The sequence below is a fragment of the Monodelphis domestica genome, chromosome 7 (genome assembly GCF_027887165.1).
Source record: "Monodelphis domestica isolate mMonDom1 chromosome 7, mMonDom1.pri, whole genome shotgun sequence".
Lineage (NCBI taxonomy): Eukaryota > Metazoa > Chordata > Mammalia > Didelphimorphia > Didelphidae > Monodelphis > Monodelphis domestica.
The window spans coordinates 40,548,798-40,571,252 of record NC_077233.1 but is presented as its reverse complement, the minus strand read 5'-3'; the positions used below and the strand labels follow the sequence as shown (position 1 = coordinate 40,571,252).

Genomic DNA, 22,455 nt, shown 5'->3' with positions numbered 1-22,455 from the left:
TTACTTGATTGCACATCTCCCATCTTCAAATGCTTGCCAGGATGATCCCCATTGTGGGGGCACATAGTATAGGTTGTTATTCCTGGGGCTGGATTTGTAGGCACAGTAACTGGATTACAGGGCTAGGGGAATGAGTAGTCAACAAAGCACCTGTTGACATTTCCATAGTGGTCCCAGAAACCATTTCCATAGTCAGGCCATTTCTTCTTGGAGGGACAATGGGAGCTGGGTACATAGTTGCTGGCAGGCCATTTGTTTGCACAACTGTGGTGTGATGAATTCCTTGAGGTGGTGCTGCAAACAATGGCTGGGAATAATAGAAAGTGCCTTGCTCTGCTTTTAGATTCTGCTGTGGCTAGGCTCTTTGAATAGAGTACACTGCAGCCTGATAAGGGTTGGGTGATGATGAATAAAGTGGCACTGTCCCACTGGTGGGTGAATAAGACACTGTGTGGTGTACCTGGTGTATAAGCTGTTTACAAGGTAGGATTTGCCCCAGAGTACATAATAGGGCAATAGGCAGGAGCAGTCACTGCATAGCACCTTGGGAAGCCAGCTGAATAACCAATTCCTTTGGCATTTGCATAGGGAACCCTTGAAGATCCAGGACTATAAACAGGATTCCAGATTTCAAGAAGGAGCAACGACAAGAGGGGTGGGTGGGATAGCTGGTTCTGGTGACAGCTACAGATATTCTCCCTGCCTTTGTCTCCAAGCAGCAGCCTCTGCTACTGGGGCTCAGGCTCAGACAATAGCAGTGGTGGGGGCTGGGCCTGGGTTCTAGCCTGGGCTGGAAGCTGGGGGAGAGGAGGCCCCAGAGGAGAGATGGGGTCACGGCCATCACCAAAGAGGTTGAGGGTTCGAGGTGCCAATGCTGGGCTCCTAGTGCTCATCATCATGGCTGGAGCCTTCCTGGAGGCTGCTGGGGTGCCCTGGCAAACCCTCCTTCCCACTGTCTCTCTGTCTGTCTGCCTCTTCCCCCCCACACCCCCCTTCCCAAAAATCTTTTAAAAATTATAATATAATAAAAATTAACCATCTTGCATCTTGTGATCTACTTTATCTCTTTTTAGTAATAATCTCTTCCCTTCTCCATAAATCAGAGAGGTATTTATTGCCCATGATCCAGTAATTTATTTGCTATAACATACTTTGTGCTTAAATGATATCCATTTTGATATTATCTTATTAAAGAGTATGAAATGTTGGTTTATTGGTTAGTTTCTGCCAAATTTATTTCAAACTTTCCTAGCCATTTTGTCAAATGGTGAGCTCTTGCTCCCACATTTTAGATTTGGGGGATTTGTCAAAAGTTACATTACAATGGCCATTTCCATGTTTATATTATGTACCCACATTATTCTATTGGTCAACTACTCTGTTTCTTATCCAGTACCAGGTTTTTTTGAAAATATTTTCTTAAAATACTCATAAGTGTTAAAATCCACAATTAGGCATGCTACTGACTTTTAGTATTTTTATTGTTCCATCTTGTTGTTACTCCACTATATCTCTACTGCATACCTTCTCCCAGAGAGACATTTCTTCATGTCGGCATTTAATGGAGTACTATATAGATAATTGTTAGAAGCCAGCATATGGAGCTATTTTTTCCCCACAAAAAGATGATGAAAACAAAGCTCATAAATTCCACAGTGATATTACTCAAGTAGTTTTGTTCCAAATTTCACATACTTGACCTTCCATAATTTCTGAATTGTAATTGCAAAAAAAGCCAACATAATCTTCCTTATTTATGTACATGATTTACCCTTTTCAGGAGGCTCTAATCTCCCTGAGCTAAAGAATCCGTCTTACACAGGTTTAAGAAAAACTCCCACAATGTTTAATAGACTGGATGCCAAAAGCACTTGAAAATTAGTTGATTGAACAAATGCCTATTACTTACTTTCATTTATCAATAAAATGATACCATGACTTCAGTTTGTCTTGTGATTATCACTATATAACACAATATAAATCAATAAAACTGTGTTTTAGGTGTTAGGGAAAAAACTGTATATAGCCCCAAATCTCTAATTTGTCATTAGAGAATTAAATCTGTTGTGTATACATGATTCTGGAACAAGTTACTCAAATGACCTCTCATAGCCAACCCGGTTATTATTGGTCATTTTTCAAAAGAAAAAATATTTTTGAATTTGTCACCAATTTATCTGATAGTGTGTCTAAGATCAAGAAATAAACTCTTCTGACATTTAAAGTCTTTCACAGTCTGCCTCTAATCTGTGCTTCTAGAGTGATTTTACTCCTCCTCGCACATGCTGCAGACCTATTTTTTTTACCCACATGAGACTTTTCATCTCTTGATTGTCTCTCTGAATATTGTGCCCTTCATCCCTGGAATACTGTCCCGTTTCAACTACATTGCATTGAATCCCTACATACGTTATATGTTTAATTACAATTCTGTTTCATTAGGATTTTCTTGGTATCCCCAGGTGTTAATGGCTCACAGTTGTTAATCCTCTCCAATACTTATTACTTTACATTTGTTTAAATGTGTTTAATTTGATGCATATACATTATTTCTCATATCCTTAACCTTGCATGTTGTTCCTCGTGTTAAAAAAGGAAATATTGGATTATAACTCTAATTCCATCAGAATAGCAAGGTTCGTGTGTATCAGTTTCCTCAACAGATTCAGACTGAAACTTGACAATTTACCATCTTTGAGATTTTCCTGAGTGCTCTGAGGGAGTAACTTGTTCAATACCATGACAGATTGTATCCAAGACAAGACTTGAATCCAAATGGCGGTGATTCTGAGACCAGCTCACAATCAGCCTGGCTAGATTATCCAAACAAATTACATTTTGTAAACCGGGTAGGTCTTATGGGAAGGAATGAGCTCACCAGCTTTATAGTTTCCAAAATAGTAGTTATTGAAAGTAATTTCAACCCTTTCCATTTAACAGAATGTTCGAGGTCTTTAGTATCAGAGAAAGTAGTGGTTCTTGGCCCAGTCTTAAAAAGCAAAACCATCCCATCAATATTGTTGAAGCTAGACATTAAGGTAGGACATTTTGTTATATTCAGAATAAGTATGGTACATAAATATATCAGTGCTTTAACTGGACTGATAGTAAGGGGTGAAGGCAAAGAAAACCTTTCTGCAAGGTTCAGAAGTAGCCTCTACTCTTCCATTCCAGTTAATCCACACATACGCAGGTGCCTCTGTGTGTGTGTGTGTGTGTGTGTGTGTATGTACACCATCAGAACATTTGGCTTCTAAATTAGTGCATTTAGGAGGCAAGAGGGGAAATTATCACTCCCACCCAATACCATTTTTCTTGCATATATAGAACATTAGCAGGAAAGTTATGATGAATCTTAAAATTAATCAAAAGGAAAGCTAGTTTTCACATACGTGCATTTCCCAAGTAAATTAATGATTTCCTTTTATTACAGTAAATGTGTCAGGACATTAAAAAGTGGGGAATAATTAAAACCGTAAGATTAAATAGAGTTGAAATGTTGCCCAGCTTTTATTAATGCAATACTGTGCTTTAGAGGAAACCAGAGATAGGAATAGGAGATGAAGGAAAGTATTACAGTGGGGAAGTAGAAAATAAACGTCTGAGAAAAATGAGCCAAATGATAATAACTTGTAAAATGGAAGTTGAGCTAAGAAACATGAGCAATGCAATTTTAGATCTGGCCCAGGGCAGGTAATGGTACAAATATTGTTTTCAATATAATAGAGAAAGGAAATCTAGGAAAAATTGGTTCTTTTGAAGGAAATGAGTCACCATTTTTTCAGGTAGTGGTCAGGCATTATTAGCCTAGTCTCTACAGTTTAATATGGACTATGATCTCCTCACACATTAGAGGTGAGTGGGCTTTTAAAATTCCTATCAAAGCAAGGTGATCCATTCAACTGCTTAGATGGAATGGCTGGTTAATGTCATCAAACTGTCTATTGCTACCCAATGACTGTTCTGAGTCAAGCAATCTGAATTTCAAAGATAGAAAGGGCCTTAAAGAGATGATCTAGTCAGTCTCTTTATCTTTATAGATAAGGAAATAAAGTACATTTAGGTGAGAAGAATTACATGATCCCAGAACTCCTTACTTGGAAATCCTTCCCATCATTTCTTTCAAAATATTGACTTAGGGGGCAGCTGGGTAGCTCAGTGGATTGAGAGCCAGGCCTAGAGACTGGAGGTCCTAGGTTCAAATCTGACCTCAGACACTTCCCAGCTGTGTGACCCTGGACAAGTCACTTGACCCCCATTGCCTAGCCCTTACCACTCTTCTGCCTTGGAGTCAACATTGACTCCAATTTGGAAGGTAAGGGCTTAAAAAAACAAACAAAAAAAATCGACTTATTTAACTTCAATGACTCCATAGTTTTCTCTAGGATGAAATAAAACCTCCTTAACATGAGATTATGAATGTCCTTCCTACTTTGGCTGCAGTCTACCTTTCCAGGCTTATGGATATTATCCCCCTTTACACACTTCTTAAGCCCACCCCGATCCCCACCTATATAACTGCCATGTCTATATATCAACTGTACCTGACTCTCAGAATTTTCCAAGGCTCATGTATCAGTTTCTATAGGAATTCTTCTTGGTCTTGATGTTGTTTCCTCATTCTTTCTCAGGACTCTATTCTCTCTGTCTCTGTCTGTCTGTCTCCCTCCCTCATTGTGGTTGTTGCTGTCGAGTCATTTTTTCAGTCATATGTAACTCTTTATGATCCCTTTTAGGATTTTCTTGGCAAAAAATGCTGTAGTGGCCTTCTACCTTTTCCTTCTCATTTTACAAGTGGCTAGACTAAGGTAAATAGGGTTAAGTGATTTGCCTAGAGTCTCACAACTAGTAAATGTCTGAGGCTAGATTTGAACTCAAGAAGAGATTCTTCCTGACTCCAGACCCACTATACCATCCTGATGCCCTCTATGTATGTGTGTATGTGAGCATGTCTGAATCAGTTTCCTCAATTATAGAGTGACATAATAATAGTTCCTATGTCCCAGGACTTTTGTGTAGATAAAAAGACATCATATTTTTTAAATGATTATCTTTTTGTCTGACACATAGTAGGCATTTAATAAAAGCTTGTTTCCTTCTTTTCTTCCACTGCTTAATACTATGATTTAGCCATAGCAGTTACTTTATTAATGTTTTTTTAATTGAATTGGTTTATAGAAAAGGTATGCATAGAGGCACTACTAAAGTATCTTAGATAGCCTAACAATTTATGGCAGTCAATTTAAAATCTATTTATGGTGTAACACTCCCTCTATATTATTGACCCTAAGTTGCAACTCACACTTCCTGATTCAGCTTTGAAATCATGGTATCTACTGCAGGTTCTAAGTTTAATTCAATGGGAGGGTGAGTCTACAATAATAACTCACAGCCTATTTTATTGATTTTTAATAAGCAGCCAATAGTCATAATTGTTGTTCTGTTTTTCATTCTCTGATTCTTTGTGAGACTTTGGACTGTAGGAAGCCAATACTGTCCTTGAGGTTTGCCAAACTTACTAGTTTGCATCTTTTCCTGAGGAATAGGGCAAAGAGAAGTTACGTGACTTGCCTAAAGCACTGATAGAGAACCTATGGCACAGGTGTCAAGGATGGCACACAGAACATTCTTTGAGGGCACATGGCTGCCCTTCCTGGGCACATTACTAGAAAGGCAGAGGTTCCCAGATGGAGCTACTCCCCTGCCCCTCTCTACCATACCTGAAGACACTTCTGACATCACTCACCCTTCTGCCCAGCAGCCCAATTGGAGTGCTTCCTCCCTCTACTGTGTGGGGATAGGAGGGCAGGGCAGGGCACACACAGTACTCCATCTCTAAAAGGTTTGCCATCATTGGCCTAGGGTCACATAGCTAATAACTGTCTAAAGTCATATTTGAACTTAAGTCTTCTTGACTCTAAGCCTAGTACTCTATACACTGGGCCATCTAACTCCCCAATAGAAAGAAGTAACTTTTAGTAAAGTCATTTTGTAAGGTGATATAAGATTGGTTGGTAATAGCAATAATAAAAGGTACAAATAGAAAGTTTATAGTGTTTTAAAGTTAGTAGTGTTCTTTAGAAATATTATTTCATTTTATTCTCACAACAGATGGGAAAATTGAGAAACAGAGAAATTGTGAGTTGCCCCAAATCCCACAGCTCATCTATTTATGAGTCCACATTTGAATGCAATACTTCCTACCCAGCCAATGTTCTATTCATTGTACCATTCTGTTATCTATCTCTGAGATTTGAGGCATAATCTACCACAAATATCCAAAGCTTCCAAGGCAAGTGTGGGTTCGAACAAAATAAAATCACATAAGGTGCATGTATATGGTATGTTTGGCATATCCATATCACTTGTTAATACGTTTTCTTTCTTTATAGAATGGTCAAGAAAATACCCTGGAGTTCAACTCTCAGGGTTTGCCTTTTTCCTGAGTCCATAGTCATCACATCTCTCTGCTTAGAGGGCTAACACTCTCTGAAGTTTTTTACTCCCTTTGGTGACTATCTTTCATCATTTTGAGGAAAAATTATAGTTGGGTTCTATTATTCCTTTCCAGTGTTTCTAGACTGAAGTTTTTAAAGGGAATAACTGAATAAAGTAATTACTTTCATGCCCACGAGGCATCTAACTGGGCAAGAACCCTTGCTTTTTGTTTATCCTAGAAATAAGAACCAGTCTTAGCAATGCCTTCCCCAGCACATGCCTTCTTTGTCTTTGATATTCCTCTTAATAAGATCTGGGTTGACATGGTTTAAAAAAGAGGAAATAGCCTATGAAAACCTCTTTGAGATAGCTTATGTTTTCCTAGAAAAAGATTGCTATAGGAAGCTGTGTTTTATAAACCAGCTAGTATTCTGTTTCTTAAGTGCCTGAGAAGGGAGGATCAACCATTTTCCCTCCCTGTAGGAAAGCTATAGAGATCCACCCACCTGAGAAGTAATGAGAAAGGAGCTAAGATCTCTTAGCCCACTTCCTCATTAAAATATCCATCAATTAGAACTTCCAGGGCAGGTCTCAGTGTTGTACTGTAAGGTCAATCAATAGGAAAACACATCTAGTTATAAGAATCTCTCAGTACTTGCTCTGTATCTTTGGCACAAATCTTTTATTAATATATCATATGACCCTATTAAATAAATATGCATATACACATATGTATATGTATTATACATAAAGAAAGGCATTATTTTATTTAAGAATTAAATTATAGTTAAAAACTCAAGGCACTATAGCATATATTATCTCCTAGTTGAATATATGGTCCCCTATAAGGTCAATAACTCTAACAACATGATCAATGATGGAAATAGAAGCAGGCCCTGAATGGGACTACTTAAAGGGATTACAGAGTATGGAGGTAGCTATTTTTTGTTGTTGTTGTTTGTTTTTTTACATATTAAAATTTATTCCTATTCAAATATATCAATTGGTTGGTCACTGAGGATAGGAGTTACATTTCCTTCTATTATCCTAGTTGCATCTCCTTTTTGTCCTATTTGATTCATTTCAATTAAGTAGATATTTATTAAACATGAAATATTAGATACCACATACTTTGATAGACATTAGACATCTATTTAACAAGTAGTAACTAAATAACTCATATGTATAAAGTATTGTGCTATTAATATAAGTATGTAAATGAAAACCTTAAAATTCCAAAATTCATGTGATTGAAGTGATCTATGATGATGGATTTGGCTAGATGTGGTAATGGATTTGGTTATGTTAGAAAAAATGTTTCTTCCTCTTGGATGGTCCCTAAATTCATGGAGGCAAGGCATTCTTACCCTGAATGTCCTTTCAGCTGATCATCAGAAGGCATGTCTTCCTCTTTGTCAATAATTCCACTCTTCTTCTCAGGGGTGGTACAGCCAATGCTTTGTATTGGGAGTGAATAATGATTGAGAATAGCAGAAATTGCCTGAGGGAATTGTATCTAAAGGAAAACATATATGTTAAAATTCATATTCTCTGGAATCTATACTTAATTTTTAATAATTCATTAAATAAATTTAAAAAGAGGATTTGTTTCCCTTTCCAAGACTTTTTTAAAGTCGCCAGCACTTACTTAAGCTCCCATTCTCCTAGCTGTGTCATACCACCATCCTTTCCATACCACAATAGATTTTCCTTTCTCTGGACTCAAAATGTATAACCTCCATGGCACCTCTTTTCTGGGTCTATTTGATTAGCCAAAATTGATCTCAATCTGGGTCATAAGCCAGGCTTCCAGAAGTCTGAAGTCACATGGGACAAGAGACATGCTTCTTCTGGGTGACAGGGAGCCACAAACCTTGTGACATTCTCCCAGAGTGCACATGTCCCTATTATACAGATAAACCTCAGACCTTGGTCTTAATCCAACTAAGGGGTGAGGGCTGAACAAAAACTCAGTTCAATAAAAAATGAGTTTTCAAATTCAATATGAAGCTTTCTTTTTAAAACCCCAAGATTGCTCTTTGGCTATCAAGAAAAAGGAGTGCATAGCTGTGTTAAATTTTCACACTGTTCTTTATTGGTCCAATCTCTTTCCAACGCTTGTGTCTCCTTATTCAGAACTTCAGCACTGTCTTGAGTTAAAAGTATAAATTCATATGGTATGTAATCCTTTTGAGATGTTAAGATACAAAAATAATCTATATAAATGAGTCTCATTTGGATTAAGACTTTAATCAGAATAGAGGCCTGTGGATTTTGCAGTTCTGATACTCTATTGCTCTTCTATGTATACCTCTGGTTATTCTATGCCCTATTTCTCCTTGTCTTCCACTCAAAACAATATTCATTATCTCAAATTGGACATCTTGGAATCCTTTTTAAAAGTTTGTCTTCTGTTTAAGATCGTTTGTCTTCAAATGCCAGGAAACAAACAAACAAACAGAAACCCCACAACTTTGATCTAGATATATTTCCTCTTAGACAGAAAGTAACAGAGGAATGAAGAAGTCACTTCATTGTGTAAATTAATTCTTGGTAAGAGGAAATATTCCTGAAAATTGTCTACACCTGATGGATGCTGTGGTCTCAACTCTTCCTTCTGAATACTTTAGTTATCATTATAGTGATTGGTCACAATACTTGCCATTGCTGATTGATCACCTCTCTTCTCTTCATTGATTGTCTCTTCTCCTAATCACTCTCTAGAGACTCAAACTGAATATAACATTTAAACTTGTGGTGCTTTGGCTCAACTTCACATTCACAATTTCTAATTCCAATAAAGTATCTATATGAAGGTGATCTGACCACAGCAGGAAACGTGGCCATTGACCATGATCTTTCACTTTCTAGAAATCATAGTTCTCATGTCATGCTCTCTGTGTCTTCTTCAAACCCTCTATGTCCCTTCTTTGGAAAGGATAATTGATCAACGTATACATTTAATTTCCCTTATAACAATTATATTTTTGAAAACAACAATTCTCTGTCAAGATTAAAGAAGGTTCTTAGTGCATTCCTGCATGAGTTTGTGGAAGTACAGTCTCATGAAGAATAGACAGTATCTACCGGGTGGAATTAATTTGCCAAAAAGTCAGATAAATTAGGCACTGAGAATCTTCCAGTCTGCCCTCAGATTAATTAGTCTACTTTTGCCCTCATTATAAGGGAATGTATGTGTGTTTTTGCATTTGTATGTGTATTCCTTTTCCTTTCCACATCACCCAGGCACAAAAAATTCATGTTTCCCTTAAGAGTTCATTCATATATTTTATAATCCATACGCTCAATTTTTTATGTTCTTTTTCCTTTCTGGTTTCCAAACATAATTTATTTTATTTGAACTTCATTCCACTTACTCTTGATATGGACTCTAGAGACTGAAACGTAACTGATGAACATCTTCTCACTGTTCAACTCTTCATATAGTTAAAGAAAATATTGACGTCTTCTCTTTACATATAAGTTCAGTGACTGAACATGGTGGTACAAATCTATATCCCCTACCACTATGGAGTCCCATGATGGTAAAGTGATTGAGATGAAGAATTCTGAAGTGCAGAAGGACTAAAACTAACAACTGTCCTTACTGCATCCAGCATCAGCATCAATATGGCAAAGTCCTATGAGCAAAGGAAATGTGGTGAGGAATAGAGAAAATTCAAGAAAATCAGTTCCACATGGAAACAAAGCCTGTAAAGGCTCTGTGGTGATCAATTGATCTGATTGAGACCATAGTGAAATCTGTCCATAATGTTGGGGTGAGAGAGGTCAGCCATATCAGAGGGCAGCCAGTCCCATTTACATCTGGAGAAGCATAATTCAAAAAAAATGTTGCTTTTTTAAGTCCTTACCTTCTGCATTAGAATTAGTATGAAGTATTATTACCAAGGCACAAAAGCAGCAAGGTAAAGAAATTGGGGTTAAGGGACTTGCCCAGGATCATACAACTGGGATATGTCTCAGGCCAAATTTGAACCCAGGATCTCCTGTACCACTGAGTAACCCAGAAGTCCCTTCAACACATGGTTTTTGAATCTGTCTAATTAAATGCTATCTACAAAAGCATTCCGATATACTTTGAAACTAATGTTTTTTTTTTTCCCTTAAAGTCTATATCTTGTTTCTCTCATTGACATGAATTTTCTCTCTTCTGGATAATCTCTGTCTTATGCATTTCCTTCCAAAAGTGTGGTTTTCATATGAATATCACCTTATTTACAGAAGCTATGCCTCTCATAAAGGACACCATACATTAGTTGTTTTTTTTAAGCCCTTACCATTTGCCTTAGAATCAGTACTGTGTAGTAGTTCTAAAGCAGAAGACTGGTAAGGGCTAGGCAAAGAGGGTTAAGTGACTTGCCCAGGATCACACAGCTAGGAAGTGTCTGAGGCCAGATTTGAACCTAGGACCTCCCATCTCTAGGCCAGGCTCTCAATTCATTGAGCCACCCAGTTGCCTCCTAGTTTTCTTTTTTGACTATCCCATCACTCTACTCTCTAAAGGAGAGAAAAAAAAAGAGTGCAGTAACTTTTACCATTTTTCCTTTGTAATTATTCTATCTGTCCTGAGAAGTATTTCTACTCATTCTTGATCTGCCTTTGCAGTTCATTTTTTTTTGTCAGAATTACTGTTGTTGAAAACAATGTTTTGAAGCCAGACATCTTGTTCAGCAAAACATTTCAGTTTGGAAACTTTTATTAAATTGATAGCTGGTCAAAAGGAAATGATAGGGGCCGGTAGCTAGCACAGTAGATAGAGAATCCAATCTGGAGTCAGGAGTACTTGAGTTCAAATATGACCTCAGATCCTTCCTATCTGGGCTGGGAAGGACAGCCAAAAGCCATGGAATGCCCTTTTCTGATGGAAAATATTGGGATTTGCCATTTTTTAGGTTTCCTTTTTGCTGCTCTTTGCACATTTAAAAGTGAACTCTGTAATGACCCTGTACTAACTCATTCCTGTCTTCATTCAACAAACATTTGTTGATTAGGAAAACAACAACAAAAACAACAAACCCTTATACAGAACTCTAAGATTTGCAAAACTTTTCCCATATGCACATTGGAGCCTGATAGCAGCCTGATGAGATTGATCCTTAATGTATTATTTTCATCTTTTTAAAGATGAAGATAATTACTATTAATAAGATTAAATAATGTGCTCATAGTCACACTGGCAATTGAATCAATAACTGAATTTGAACCTTGGCTACAGATAGATAGACATGATTTTCCATAAGTGTTTTCAATAAGTACTCACCATCACAAATCATTTAAACTCAATGGAAGAAAAATACACAACAGAAAGTTTCATATATTAGTTGTGTGATTTGGCCTTTAAAGCCCTTAACCTCAGCTAGCCTACATTTTTATAAAATGAGGATAATAATAATACTTAACTCTCAGGTAATTTGTGAGAATTAAATAATGATAGTAAAAATTACATATACATAGTCATATATTTATTATTATGTTTATTATTAAAGTATAAATCATTTTATAAATTTAAATTATTATACATATATGTATACTGTATAAATGGAGATTTTGAACCTTTGACTTCATTACCCAGAAGTCCTTAGTATTTCCCAAAATTCCCTAAAGTCTCTCCTGCATCTCCACATTGGTAGGACCACATTTTTGGTATTTAACTGGCGGTAACTCCTCCCACATCTCTTCTTTTTTGGACAACAATCAACAGTAATAGTGGTGAGTGGGGATGGTTGAAAATGGTTAACCAGCCATGGTCACATGGTTTTTATTTTGTATCCTTTTTATTCCTTGATTTCTAATGATCTAAATTTAATAAACCTCATAAAATATAATATTTTATTTGAGATATGATTTAAAATTTTTCAATATATACATATGTGTTTATATGCATGTACATATATAGATATTACATTTTAACAGTATTTAACCAGGTTTTAAAATATCTAATTTTTTCTCACATATTTCCTGGGAATTAAGTGCTACTATTATTCCATTTTATAAAAATTGAAACAAAAAGAGTGTATCGGGAAGCCCTGAATCACATAGGGTATGAAATTTCCCTTTATATGTTTTTCTTCCTTCAAGTTTAAGTGATTTATGACAGAAAATAGTAATTGAAAAACATTTGAAGAAATATGTTAGCATAACATAATCACATATCTAAAAGTTCCCTAAAATTGGAGTTCTAGCTGAGAAAATAAAAATATTTTAAGATAGATGTGTTTCATATTCATAAAAAATGATGTTTCTGATTTTCTACTGTTGGGACATAAGTTTGAGCTCCTGCCCCATTCCATATATAGGAAATCGCAATGATGTCTTTCTTTGAGTCATGCACAATCTTTGCAATATCAGTGAAATGAAGTTTGATAATGGCTGGTTAGTTGCTACAGACGTAATACCATCTGTGGTTTTGCAACACAGTAAGCTAAATTATTCATTGGGGATTCAAACTTCTAGTCTTCAGATCACTCTCTTTAATCTTTAGCTACATGGAATAATTAGTTAAAGATTCACATGGCATTTGGTCAAATAAAACAGTCAACTACATGAAAAAATCAGCAGCCAGAATCTAACTCAATCATGGCTTGGGAAAAATGAAATCATGTTATATGCAATTGTGTAGTGGTGTTAATTTGAAAGGGTCAGATGTGTTTTATTTTTGTCCTTGTTTTTCGGTCATGTCTGACTCTATTACCCCATTTGGGGTTTTTATGACAGAAATACTGTAATAAATTGCCAATTCCTTCTCTGGTTTGTTAAAATTAAAATTAGTTTCTCTACTAAAAGTATTATATTTTAGAGGTTTATTAAAGATTGTTAGAAATCAAGGATAAAGAAATACAAAATAAGAAAATCCTAGGGCTGGTAAGCCCTTTCAATTTCACTTACTACATCTTGAGAGATGTGTGTGCTTAGAAGCGGAAGCAGAGACCGAGTAGGTGGTACAGTCAGTTTAAATACCCATTTTGTGGGTATCTCTGGTGAGATTTTAGGGAATTCTGGGAACTACCAAGGACTTCTGGGAATTGAAGTTGGGGGTTCAAATCTCCATTTTTGCAGGCTCATTTTACACATGAGGAAACTAAGGCAAAAAGAGTTAAGTGATTTGCCCAGGAACACTTAGATAATATGTATCTGAGGTTAAATTCAGGAAAATACCTCTAGGCCCAATTTATAAACCAATTTCCCCCACTTTTTTTGTGCTATATTACTCTGTATTCAAAAAATTTTCCAAACTATATGGAATATAAGTTTTCTATCCAAATTTAAAAAAAATGTTTTAGTAGTGCGAACCTTTTTCTAAGGCATAGTTATTTCTAAACTTTTGTATTTTGTTATGATCCATGACTTTATTTTTCCAAATCCTTAAGATAAAGACCTTTGTAATTTAGAAAATTATGCATTACTGCAAATAATTTCTTTTACTAGAACAGAGCATTTATATGAAAAATAAATACATGTTACTGGTTATAAAACATGTTACTATAGGTCTGTGAAGTAAGAATCATAGATATCATCGCTACCATTTTTCAGATGAGGATACTGCTCTGTGTCATAAAGTAATCAAGAGAGTTGAATCAGTGTCTTTCTGAGTCTGGTGCTAATACAGCCAAATGAAATCTAACAGAGGTCTGAACTTATCTTAAGCACAAATCACTTCTGTGCATACATATTAAACTATAGGCAAGCCACCATATTAAGTGGTACTAGTTCCCCCAACTGAATGACCTCTAAGTACTTTAAGGACTACAATAACTTCAACAGATAGAAAAGTGGAGGAGGTGAATTTGGTGCTTAAGAGATGATCCCCAGAGTGACGTAGTATTACATTTTGGTGGGGACAATATATTCTAAAATCCACAGAAACTGTAGATGAATAAAGAAAGCGAGCAAAGCAGGACTCAAAGTCAAGAAAGGTTCCAAAGTTTTTAACTTAAGTGAAAATATTCCTGACTTCACCTGAGTTCACCTCAACTTTCCATATTCTCACTCAAAGAGGCATTTCAAAGAATAAAGAGACAAGTGAAAAATGATGTACAGAGATAATGAATGTGCATTTTAAAACAGCAAATTGATGCTTGAAGGATTATGCCTGAAGGATTAGGTTGACGGAAAATGATTTATAAAGACATTCAAGATCTTATTTACTTTTTAATATACGATTAATAATGCAATATTTTCTCTTGCTTGATTTCCCTGGTACTTTTAGACTATTTAAAATTCTAGAAAACACAAAACACAGTTATGTGTAATTATGATTCAACAATTTGCTTATCTCGGCACACAAATGATGGCTTTGCAGGCATCCATAAACAATCCATGAAATAGCTACAAAGGAAGCTGAATGGAAGGTAGTTTAATTTGTTAAAATGCCACAATAAACCTGCCCAAAGAAAATATCAAGTTTAGCATTTTTACTAGATTGGGTGGATTGTTGTCGTTTCTTCCCCTCCAGTTCAGAAGCGATACCTAAGCCACAGGTTACATGCAGAAGATCTGACACAATCCTTTCAGCAAATAAACAGAGGATTGAGGCTTAAAAAATAAAATGTCATCCAAAGTGTCCTAGATTTTCTTTCTCCCCTGAAGGAGAAAAATAATGGCAGATTTTGAATTACTTTTGTACCTGCAAGCAGATGATGCCTTTGCAAAATATCTCCTTACTTGGACAGTGTCTATGAAGAATTAAGTACAGAATGAATATTAGGAAGAAAAGAACATTTTAGAATGAATTCCAAAAGATGAGATAAATTTGGGTATAATAATGTGTTTAATATTTTGGATATAATGATGAAATACACAATTTGTGGTGATGTTTTTACTGCAAATTGAAAATTAGGGTGTATCCTCCAGAAATATCCAGATATTCCTTGTTATTTAGCTTTTTTCTTAGCTTGTTTGTTTCTTTGTATTCCAAATTGTCCTGCAGCCTTGATTAGATGAACTAAGACAACACCTAAAAAAGAAATTTTCTTATGGAATTTTCACAGAATTGCAGAGGTCAAAAGATGACAAAATCTGCCTTTATAACCTAAGTACATATATCTCTACAACATAATAAACAAGGATTCATCCCGATGTTTCATGAAGACTCCAGGTGAGTAAGAGCTCACTACTTCCTAGACTGCTAATTTACTTTTGGACAGCTCTCATAGGATAGTTTTCCTTCTCTACAGCCAAAATTCATTTCTTGGCAATTTTCCACACATTGCTGCTTAATTCCATCTTCTGAGGACAAATAGAGCAAATTAAGTTCCTCTTGCATGGGAAAGCACATCTGGACACATTTGTTCTGTTACCCCCAATTCACTTCTTCCAGTTGTGTATTCCTTGTTCTGCCAACCCATTCATTTATAGAGTGAAATTGAGACCTCCCAACCACCTGATTGCTCTCACTGGAAACATACAAATATATCTTTGTACTTCCTCATGCCTTGTAGCTAAACTTGTAGACTTTGCCCACGCTGTGACCATGAATCCAAATCTTTACCTTGACCATTTCTGCAGTTCTAAATAGCTGCTCCATCCTCTGGTAGTGTCCACTATAGAATATGCTTGTATAAAATTACATCAATTGCTTTTCTACTCCCTCAGTTTGTGTGCTCTAATCTCCATCAATATGTTCTGGATGTTCTGTCACCCCACACCCTTTTTCTCTCCTTCTTTCTTTGAAAAAAATGAAATTAAATCAAAACCAAAATTATTTTTGGAAACTGAGCGGCAGGGTGCTACATTATTATTCCTCTCACCATTTTTTTTTACTTCCTAGACGAAATCTTCTTTCCAGAAAGATCTATTCATCCACTAAAATGAGTTCACAATTTCAGAATCAATCTCAATTTCTCATTCTCATCCACTCTCTATATCTAATCACTTATCAAATCTTATAAATATTATAGCCCTATCTCTTGTATAATTCTTTTCTCTACCCACAGAGTCAATAATCTTATGAAGATCTTCTTGTACTCTTTCAGTTGTCTACTACTTGGTCTTCCATTTTCTTCTTTCATCTCCTTTTCATTCTATTCTCACTATAGCTCCTAAACTGATATTCCCAAACCAAAGGTATAATTCTTCCACTTTCCTGCTCATGGAAATTTATTGGTACACTATTTCTTCTAAAATCAAATACCACATAATCTCATCCCCTTGTTATTTAGAATCCTTCTTAATCTCATTTCAAATAATCTTTCTGAACTGAGTAGTACTTTTAATACATGCTACTTTTTAGTTGAACAGAGAGGGTATATGTTGTTGAACCTAGAGTCAGGAACACCTTGCTCTTTTATTAACTATTGGTTCATGAGCAAGTCATTAAATACCTCTGAATCTCGGTTCCCTCATTTGTAAAATACAAAAAAATTCCTATCTTCTTTTTACTATTTTTATAATTTTTTTTAATTTTTTCTTGATTACGTATCAATACAATTTAAAAGTATTTGCTTTCTGACATATTATAATCCATTCTCATTCTTTCTCCCTTCACTCCTCCCCAAGAATACAGACAATAAAATAAAGATCATACAGATATTATTTTACAATACACGTTTTCTTGTTCATCATGTTGGTAAAGAAGACACACGGTGCCTATGCTAGAGAAAAATCCATAGAGGAAGTAAAATAAAGAATGGAATGTTTCAATTTGCATTCAGATTTCATCTGTTTCTTCTATGGCATTGGGTATCTCTTTTTTGTCATAAGTCTCTTGGGGTTGTCCTTTATCCCTGCATTAATGTTCACATTTTGCCATATCCCCTTCAATATTTATCATTTCATTGTCTTACATTTGAATCTGAGAGTAGAAAATGGGTATGGCAGCTTTGTTTTAATTTGCATTTTTTAAAATTAGGAATGAGTTAGAGCATTTTTCATATGACTATAGGTTGTATTTGTACAAATTTAACTTCCATATTCTATAGATTTGAAAATTTAGACCTTTATCAGAGAAACATTTTACAAAAGTTTTGCCAATTTGTAGTTTCCCTTCTAATCTTGATTGCATTTGTTTTGCTGGTACAAAAGTTTTTAAATTTACTCTAATCAAAATTATTCATTTAGTAGCTTATAATGCTCTCTATGGCTTCTTTGGTCATAAATTCTTCCCTTTTCTATAAATTTGCCTTGTAAGAATATAAATTTGGGGTTTCAACTAAATATGAGAATTCTAAAGTAATATTGTGGTAGATCATTTAAAGGTATTATAACTTAAGTCAAAAATGACTTCAGTAGCTTTATTTTCAAAGTGGTAGAAAAAGTGAAAATGGAAAAAGTAGCTAAAGACACAGATTTTAACATGGCTACTAGCCCTTATCCAGTGAAGTGAGACTCAGCCCCAGAGGGGCTTCCCCACCACATCTGGTGGTAACTTCAGCAAGAGTTTCACCAATGCAGTCTTCTCCAAAACCAAGGCAGGAATTTCCAGAACTGATCTCTCTCCAAAATCCAGGAAAGGAAGGCTAGATACTCAACCACCCAAGATGAACTCCCAAGGAGAAGATTGAAAGCCATATCCCAAGAAGTCCTCCAACACCAAAATCCAAAGGAAAAGATCCAGGTGTAGTCCCCCAAGAATCAGTCCAAGATCCAAGGTCCCAAGTCAAGGTGACAGCCCTTTGGACAGAAAGTTCAGGACTTTTCATAGTCCTTTTCCCATATCACTTCCTGTCTATTCTTTTACCTTACAGTAACCAATTACAGTCTTTTAATTTGCCTAGCCCTAACAAAGGGCATGCCAGTGGCCTCTAGAGTTGTCACTAACTTTAGCAAGTGACTTTCAGATTTAGTTTTAAGTGGAGGTGTTTAAATTTTTGACTGATTAATTTAAAAATTGCTGATTGGTAGACAAAGAAAGTTTGATTCACTCTTCACAGCCTGTTAAACTATTCTGTTTACCAAATTTACTTATGGTGTCATTTTTATATCTAAAGCATATACGCATTTTATCTTATCTTGATATAGGGTTTGAAAAATTGGTCTATACGTGGTGTCTGCCATAGTTTTAGAGTTTTCCCAGTAGTTTCTGTTAAATAGTGAGTTCTCATTCCCAAATATGGGGTCTTGGGGTATATTCAATACCATGTTGCTAATGCCATCTATACCTGTATATTGTGAATCTAATCTAGTCTATTTTTATCATTCTATTTATTAGCCAGTACCAGACTGTTTTCATTATTCCTGCTTTATAGTACAGTTTAAAATCTGGTACTGCTAGGCCTTCATACTTCACATTTTTTTATTAATTCCTTTGATATTGTTGATCTTCTGTCCTTCAAGATGAATTTTGTTATTGTTATTCTGGCTCTAAAGGTAATTATTTGGTAGTTTGATTGGTATGACACTGAATAAGTAAATTAATTTAAAAAGAATTTTAATTGCCATTATATATTAGCTTAGCCTACCCATGAACAATTAATATTTTTCAATTGTTTAGGTTAGACTTTATTCATGTACAAAATATTCAGTAATTATTTCATATAATTCCTGGGGTTGTCTTGGCAATTAGATTCCCAGGTTTTTGTCCCAGGATATTATCTAGAGTTACTTTCCCAATTAAGAAAGGGTAACCAATTTGATATGGGCCATACATGTATACTCATGTAAGATTCATTTCCATACTGGTCATTTTTGTAAGACTGTACTCATAGAAAACAAAATTTCAGAATAAAATCATAAATAAATGTATGTAAATGTTTTTAATTTTAAGGATTTCTATTTTAGTCATAAATTAGTTTTTAATTTGGCCTTTTATATTTTTTAGTTGCATGCTTTTTATTTATCTGTTTTTTATTGATATAAACATTTAGAAAGATAAATTTTCCCCTAAGTATTGTATTGTCTATATTTCATAAATTTTGATATATTGTCTCCTCCTTATCATTGTCCTTAATGAAATTATTGAATGTTTCCATAATTTGTTCTTTGACCTATCCCTTTTTTAGCATTATATCATTCAGTTTCCTATTAATGTTTGATTTGTCATTAGAGACCCTTACTAGTAACAATTTTTATTGCATTATGATTGAAAAAGGTACATTTAAAATTTCTCCTCTTCTGCATTTAGATGTGAAGTTTTTATGACATAAAACCTGGTCATTTTTCTGTATGTGCCAAGTTATGTGGAAAAGAAGACACATTCTTTTCTATCACCATTCACTTTTCTCCACAAATGTACTAGTTCAATTTTTTTTTATTTCATTCACTTCCTTCACTTTTTTTTCCTTCTTTGGTTTGATTTAACTAGATTTAAAAGGAGAAAGTTGAGGCCTCAACCTATTATAGTTTTACTGTCTATATTATCCTGAAGCTCATTTAATTTCTTCCTTAAAATTCTGGAGACTATACCATTTGGTGTATATATACTAAGTATTTGATATTACTTCATTGTCCATACTTCTTTTTAGGAAGATCTAATTTCCTTCCTTATCTTTTAAAATTAGATTTATATTTTCTTCACTTTTGTCTGAGATCATGATTGCTACTCCTGATTTTTTCACTTTAGATGATACACAATAAATTCTATTCCAGCCCCTTAACTTTCATTTTGTGTCTCTTTGCATGAAATGCATTTCTTATAAGCAAATTCTTATAGGATTCTAGTTTTTAATCCATTCATTCTGCTATGCACTTCTATTTTATGAGTGAATTCATCCTATTCACATTTCTAGTTATGACTACTATCTTTGTCTGCAACTCCATCTTATTTTCCCCTTTTGATACTTTTCTTTCTCCTTTTACTCTATCCCTCCTCACTAGTGATTTGATTTTAATAATCACCTGCTACTTTACTCTCTCTTCTATTACCCACCCTTGTTTTTCCCCTTCCTACTTCTCTTACTTAAAAAGTAAAGTAGAATTCTATACCAAAATAAATATGGTGGTTATTCCTCCTTTGAGAAAATTATGATGAGAGTAAGGTTTAGCACTGCCCATCACCAACCCATCTTTCACTCAATTATAATAGTTTTAGTTAATCTTTGAGTGAGATAATTTATCCCATTACACTTTTCCCTTCCCTTTTATCTCAGTGCTATTCTCTTTTTCAGCCCATAATTTTTTCCATATCATATCATATCATCCTACTCAGCTTACCCCCCCCTCTCTCTCTCTCTCTCTATATATATATATATATATATATATATATATTATATATATACATACATATGTATGCATATATATATATTCCTTCTAACTTCTTTAATACTCATAAAATATTAGTAATTAAAAATATAACCTTTCCATGTGGAAATATATGCATTTTGACCTTATTAAATTCTTTAAATTTTCTCTTTCTTATTTACATTTTTTGTTTCTCTTGATTCTTGTTTTTGGCCATCAAATTCTCTGTTTAGGTCAGGTCTTTTCATCAAGAATGCTTGGTAAATATTCAGTTTTTTAAATGACAATTCCCCCACCCCAACATGAAAGAATATACTCACTGTGCTGGATAGGTTGTTCTGGGTTGTAAATCTATCTCTTTTGTCTTCTGGAACATCATATTCCAAACCTTCTGATCCCTTAACGTGGAGGCTGAATAGTTCTATGCAATTCTAGCTCCATGGTATTTGAATGTTGTATTTTTGTTTTTGTTTGTTTGTTTTTTTGTTTGTTTTCTGGCTGCTTCAATTATTTTCTCCTTGACTCAGAGGCTCTTAAATTCAACTGTAATATGCATGGGTGTTGTCATTTGGGCATGTATTTACAGAAGTGACTTATGGGTTCTTTTGATTTCTACTCTACCCTCTTTTTTCAAGGATATAAGGGAAGATTTTTTTTTATAATTTCTTTGATTATAATGCAAAAGCATTTTTTATTTTTTAATCATCTTTTTCAGATAGCCTAATAATTCTTAAATTGTCTCTCCTGAAACTATTTCCCAGATCAGCTGTTTTAACAATGAGATATTTCATGTTTCATTCTTTTTTATTGTTTTTTTGATATCTCAAGAAGTCATTGTCTTCTATATTCCTAATTCTGATTTAAAAAATGAGTTATTCTTTGAGTTTTTGACCCTCCTTTCCCATTTGGCTAATTTTACTTTTAAAGTTGTTATTTTCTTTTTGTATGACTTTCATTTCTCTTCCCTATTTTCTCTCTGCTGTCTTTATTGATTTTAAATCCCTTTTGTTCTATTCTAGATTCTGAGAACAATTTACATTTTTCTTTGAGGTTTTGAATATGTTTGCTTTTATTTAACTGTCCTCATCTATGTCTTATTCTTCTTTGTCTCCATAAAACTTTTCTAAGTTTAGGGTTTTTTTTTTTGGTTTTCATTTTTGTTCATTTCCCAGCCTTTTTCATATCTTTTTTTATTTTAAAGGTGAGATCTATTCTCAGGAGAGAGGAGATACTCAACCTTCAGTTTTTCCTTGCTGCCACCCTTAGATCTGTTTGTGGGTTTCTGTAAGTTTCAGTTGCTTTAAGTTGTCATGATGGTCTGTGGACTTGGAGCTCTGAAAACCATCTCCCACTGATGATTCAATTACCTCCTAGGATTACTGAAGACTTGAAGAGCTCACAGCACTATGAGCTACTCTATGCTAGGGATTAGATTCTAGTCTCAAGCTTGAAGAAGAGCTTTTACTCTCACACTGTGCTTGATCATGTCATATATACTGTGGATTATCTTGCCCTGGGCCTTGTCACTTAGGTTTGAGCTTAGATAGGGGTTAGCTCTGGACTTACACATCCCTGAAGCTGCTATAGACTGCCTTGTGATAGGGTTCAAGTCTTCATTACAGCCTTGGCTTGGGGTTCCTGGGCCTTGCTTTTGGCTTACACAGACCATGTTGACCATGTGGACTTTGTTTCATTAGGATTCAGGATCTAACTATAGGCTTGGGCAAAGGCTCTGGGCCTCAACTTAAGCTCACACAAAGTATATGCCTTATGACTGCCTTGTTCTGGGGATTGGGGCCTTGGTTGGACTTAGACTGGGTCTCAGTGCCTCCCTCTTGTTCTACACCAGTCAGACATACCAGAGAATGCCCTTTGCTAAGACTT

General features: G+C 35.0%; 1 pseudogene; it reads right to left on the bottom strand.

Annotated features, from left to right (window-relative positions):
* LOC100021786 (myelin-associated neurite-outgrowth inhibitor-like) lies at positions 1-22,240 on the bottom strand (annotated as a pseudogene).
* Positions 22,241-22,455: the final 215 nt, after the last annotated feature.